Source organism: Gymnodraco acuticeps, unplaced genomic scaffold (assembly GCF_902827175.1).
Source record: "Gymnodraco acuticeps unplaced genomic scaffold, fGymAcu1.1, whole genome shotgun sequence".
Classification (NCBI taxonomy): domain Eukaryota; kingdom Metazoa; phylum Chordata; class Actinopteri; order Perciformes; family Bathydraconidae; genus Gymnodraco; species Gymnodraco acuticeps.
In genome coordinates this window covers 844,712-850,813 of record NW_022990313.1, presented here as the reverse complement: position 1 = coordinate 850,813, position 6,102 = coordinate 844,712, and positions in this window count along the sequence as shown.

Genomic DNA, 6,102 nt, shown 5'->3' with positions numbered 1-6,102 from the left:
AATCTTGATACAGGGTACTTATTATATGTTATAGTTTGGATTCCTAAAGCTTTTAGTCTACTAACCCATCATGCAAGGGTGGTTTTCACTATAAGTAAAGGTTTTTTTTTAGGTGGACATTAGAATTTACATGTTTTTACTATGTTCCATCTGAATTTACTTTAAAATAAAAACATCTATATTGATTCTGACACTTCTACATCCAACTCACAGATGTAACCTTGCTTTGAGAAAAATAATTATTAATTTACCCCTTTTAGAAGTGAAGATATATCATTTGTTGTGTTAGTGGCATTTTCGAGCCTGAAACCTGAAAAACAGGCTCAGGGCTTAACTGGTTAAAAAAGTAAACGGAAGAGCGTCTGAGAAGCGTTTTTGCCCTTTTGCTTGTTACCTTACTAAATGGTCTAATGGTCAGTGGAGCGAGGGGGGAGGCCCGCGAAACTCGCGGAAGTGATTTCAAAACAAAAAGCACTCGTTTGCTTGGAACAAAGAAAACGGCCAAGACACACATTGAGTCCAGAAAATGAATGTTATTAAGGGCTGTAAAAGGGCTCTAAAATTGACAACAGGCTTATTATATTTACAGCCCTTAAGATACACTTTTGTGTTTAACAGCTGACCACTACCATGACGTACTTTGTTTTAGTAGATTTAGCATGAGAGCAAAATGTATAAATATGAGCATTAAATTATATGAATATGAGAACAAAATGCATGAGTGACAATATATGAATGTGTGCATTGAAATATGATAATATGAGAGCAAAATGTATGAATTTGTGAGTGTAAATATATACGTGTGTGAGTGAAAATGTATGTGTGTAAGAGTGAAAATGTATGTATGTAAAAGGATGTGTGTAAGAGTGAAAATATGCTGCATTTTGAATGTCCGATAGTCCACCATTTCCACCGGAAATATCAAACATTTAATAAAAGTGAAAAACAATGAACAAGACTTAACGTATTCATCATAATTAATTATATTTATTTCGTTTGGATGTAGGATTTTTGACTTTGTTTAGAGCAGTGATCTTCTACTATATGAACATTTTGGACCCAAAATCACAAAAAAAAAACGTAAAAACAGATTTTGAAAATGATATTATTTTTCATATGTAACACAAACATACACAACGAAACCATTTAAAAGCTGGAAATATATACATGGGATGTCACTATGATAATGTGAAAGTTTGATTGAGGTAGCATAGGATTTCATTCTGCTAAGGCAAAAGTGTTATTATAAATATAATACAAATATATATATACACATTATGTACAAAAATCAGTTTTTTCTGTCTTTATCTGTACCACGCTTCAAAGCGGTTTCTGTCAATACGACACAGAGGGCAACATCACAGGTTCCTCCTCCTCCATGTCAAAAAACAAGCTTAAAGCTTGACTCACGTTCAGAGTTCTCTTCATCATAGTTGAATCTTCAAAACTCTAAATCTATCTAACTATAGGCCTATCTAAATTCTCAATGTTTGTCTGTCACTTTATTTCAATCGCAGTCTCCCGCCGTCCCTCTTCGTCTCTTTTCGTCTCGTTTCGTATCACTCCGTTTACCTGATTACCTCACCCCCTCCCTGGTAAATACATCCTGTTGAGCAGAATCTACAGTTTCCAGTATTTTCCGTTTCGTAAAATGATCAAATGCGGCGAAGATATTCAAATATGTGCTTCCATTTTTCATACTTTTGAAATGTATTAACTTTATATCATCGTATCTCCGTGTTTACTGGGTCTTTTTGCATAAAACAAAGACTGGGATATAGTTTCAAGCCAGTACTTTCGACAGAAACACACGGCAATGTTGTCCGGACTGTTGTTTTTATGCGGCACCGGCTTGAACAGGTCATGTGATCTGATCACGCCGGCGTGACGGTCGACTCCAAAGGGTTAATATTAAATACATATAAGTATTTTTACAACTTGTATTTAGAAATACTCTGTTGTAATTATTGATGCATAAATGTGTTCATCCATTCAATGTGGCATCTGCTATAATGGGGTTAATGTATGATATTACTTAATAATACAATACATTATAATACATGATATGATAATTATATTTTAGTTTTATTCATTTCTTATTTCATAGTTTCTCATTATTATTATTTGTATCGCTCATCTTATTTTTGATTTTATTAATCTGTGCTGTCCTGTTTTTCCCTCTCACCCTGTTGCTGTTTGAACTACTGAATTTCCCCACGGGATTAATAAAGGTCCATCTTATCTTATCTTAATGTATAAGTTGATTTACTTCAATCTACTGTACTGTGTAAAAACACCCCAACAATATTACAAGAAATATACTGCATAAAGCAAACTATATACTTTATTTGATCTAAAATATTGATGTTTTTTCATTATAGTAGCTTGTGAAAACCATACAGTAACAAATAAGTGATTAAATGCTACAGTATTCAGCAAACACAACTGCAGAGCTGCATACATTGCAAACAGTTGTCTTTGTGTATTTTGTGAATGAAGCGCCATCTCATGGTTAAATCCTGTAATTGAACAAATGGGGACATTGGGCAACGCCCCCTAGCAATTTGGCAACACCCCCAGCCACTGGCATCCGCTGGGCTTTTGACTGGGACACACCCACCTGAGTCTGATCTGGAGTGCTTCATCTGTACTTGGATTTATGAACTGCCCCTAATTACCGCCCCCCTTCCAGAGACACACTGTCAAACACACTCATACCTGCTTGGTATGACATTGAAAAAGTTACAATAAAATGACTGTTGTTTAATCTTCACATCTTGTAATCATGTCTATAATTTTGAGCACCAAATTATTGATAAAATCCTAACGATACCCGTCCCTACCGGGGACACATATTTATGTATAAAAGACATCAGAAGTGCTGTGCATTTTGCATGATAGGTCCCCTTTAATACTGTCGGAAGCATATTTTTCATCCCCACCTGAGATGTAGGGAATGAGAAAATCCTCTTGACCTCAGGGAGTAAAACGACAGTTTGTTAGCATAGTATGGGTTTGAATCTCATTCGTCCAACTTCCCTCAAAGACACCAGACGAAAGTTTCTATCAGAAAAAGGTCACATTCCACGACCAATCATCTCTGTAAAAATACCCAGCGCAGACACAACCAAACCCAGCATGCAGACTCACTGGGGCTCTGAGACATGTGCTTCAATTCAATTAAGAGCAAAGTAGATTGAAACTCTACGAACAGATGAGATTTCGTCTGCCCGGGGCGGCCCCAAAGTGAGCCGCGCAATGAGGAGCCTCGGGAGCGAGCTGCATGCTGGGGCCCTGCGCCGTCTCCTCTTTCACCACCTGGGTCTCCGTCTAATTAATAATGTGTGTAATCAGGGAATGAACAGAGGGAGGCCGGGAGGCAGATAATTAATAGCTTATGTGCTAAGGGATTGACAGAAAAGATAAAAGAAGGATAATACATATTTTATCTTAAATTGGTCATCATGGTTAAAAGGATATAAAAGTGTTGACATATTTTTGTTATCCTTTGCACCTGTGTGACGAAGGTAACTTTGTCACTGGACTGACGGGGGCCTTGTAACTCAGCACTTTAGTGAACAGTATTTATTAACTGATTAAACCGCATTGATTGGAATGTCGTCTGGCAGGTGCCGGTCGGGTCCTTGACTCCGCCTGAAAAGAGAGGGGAGTTTGCGAGAGCGCCGAAAGTATTTATGCTGGTGTAAGAATGACAGCGGTTGAGAATAATCAGGGTACAAATAATATGTTGAGGGTGTGAAAATCATGACGTTAAGTTGCATTAATTGTACAAGTTACCACTGTGTAAAGTTGACATATCACTCCCCCATGTCTGTTGCTGCTGACTGTGTGCACCGGGTGCCCTGTGTTGTCTCCTCCCCCCTCACCTGTGTCTTGTTGGTTGATTAGTCTGTGGGCATTTAGGCTCTGTGTTTCCTGTTTGTAATGTGGTGTGAGATCCTTGTGGCTGCAGGATTGAGGCTGTGAGTCATGTGTCTATGATTTTAATAATTGCCCACACCGGGTTGTATTTGGGACGTTCTGCCTCTGCCTCCTTGCTTGGTCGGGCCGCTCAACGGTCAGTCTCACAACCTGTTTTTCACATTCTCTATGTACATTAGGCTAAGGTGGCTGACATGGTCGAATGGGCTACAACGAAACTGAAGCAATTCCAAGGAAATGCAAGACGTCAAAAAATAACGTTTTGCAGAAAGCTGAGACAAATATATTTAAAGTCCACCAGTCACAAATACAGTCATAACAGACTTACCCTGAAAACAGAATTACTATGCACAAGCATTCAACACAAAAAGGTTTAAGCTTGATTTTCTCTCTTTTCTTCTTGGTAAAAAAAATACATCACGGTTCTTTATGGTCAAACTAACATAGCTACAGAGTAATTATGTCGTTGAACATCTTAGGTCACAGGCTTCCAACAATGCAACACAATAATACAGATAAGCAGACATTGTCTATGTGGACATTGTTCATGGTGTTGACAGCACTTAAAGAGCCTGTGACACGGGTTTCCCCCATCATCCAAACCCATCAATTTTAGTAAATATTGTCCCCTTGAAACTAGGGATGTCCCGATCACCTTTTTTTGCTCCCGATCCGATTCCGATCATTTGATTTTGACAATCTGCCGATACCGATTGTTCCCGATCTTTATGCAATGCATTAAGAGAAAAAAAAGGTAACGGATAACGGCTGGTCATCCAACGCGATGAATTCAACTATCTTGGCTGTTATTTTTGTTGGCCTTTTCACTGTTCTGGGGCAGTTTCTCTTTCCTTTTAAAAGTCTCTGAAAGTGTCGGTTGTTTCAGTGCCGTTACCTGAGTGGCCGCTGTGTACTCGTCGTGTTGGTGTTTGTTTCTCAGGTGGCGTATTAGATTGGTCGTGTTGAACGTAGCTCTGTTCTTTCCACCACGCGGAACCTCCGCCTTGCAAACATTGCATCTGGCTGTTACACTGCCTTCGCTTTCAATTTTATAATACTTCCAAACTCCTGACATTTTCTCTGTCCCGACTCCCGAGTCATCAGCTGAACGTAGCCTCTCGTTAGCTTACTGCTACTATTAGACACTGCGCCCACTCTGTTGCCAGATTTGAGAGAAATAAGCAACCAGGTCTGAAAACAAGCCCAAAAGAAGCAACACATACATGATGTTGTGTCATTTTAAACCAAAACGAAGTCCTCAGGATGACTTTAAGACGTGAACATGGTCATTTTTGTTTTGTAACATTAAATAAAAATAAAAATATTTAATAAAAAAAAAAAAATTCCCGATCCCCAGTTTTTCTCTCCCGATTCCGATCTTTTGAAAATCACGTGATCGGCTCCGATCCCCGATCACGTGATCGGGACATCTCTACTTGAAACCGTTACTGAACTGATTTTGGATATTTGTACTTTGATAACCATTAATCTGCCCTTCAATGTTGACCATATTCTGGATCTTCTCGGGGATTCTTCAAATCCCGCCAAATTATGTGTGACGTAATTGCGGGCCAAGAGCTCTGCATGCAAACGCACGATGGCGCACACAGCTGCAAGCTCAGACAGCGATGACAGTTTAATTTTGAACGTGTCTGAGAGCTCATATGAGGCTGAAGGATCAGAAAGTGATGGTCAGAGACACCATGCTGCACACATGCAGCCAGGGGAGAGAGGCCACTGCAGTCTTCCTCAGGTCCTTTATGGAGGCCCGGAGACAATCAGGGAGAGAGAGTGACACACACACACACACACCCACCCACCCACTACGGCACGTAACACACATCACAAAACTATTTTACAGATATGAACATCTTACACTTCATAATGTATGATGCATATGAAAGCTAATAACTAACTCTCCCTATGTTTTTCACTACAGACGTCGACGCTACACTGCCTACCGCCAATGTGTACGATGGTGCTGGGGTACTTCGGCAAGCAAACCAGGGTACCACTGCCTGCCTGTGTCATGGTGAAGATCCGTGATACCTTCCCCGACTACAAGGGATTTCAAGAGCCACAGCCAGAACCTATATAATTGTTTTCTTGAAGCGGCTTAGGTGTTGCTTCACAAAGTCTGCTTTTTTCGGGATGTTGGAA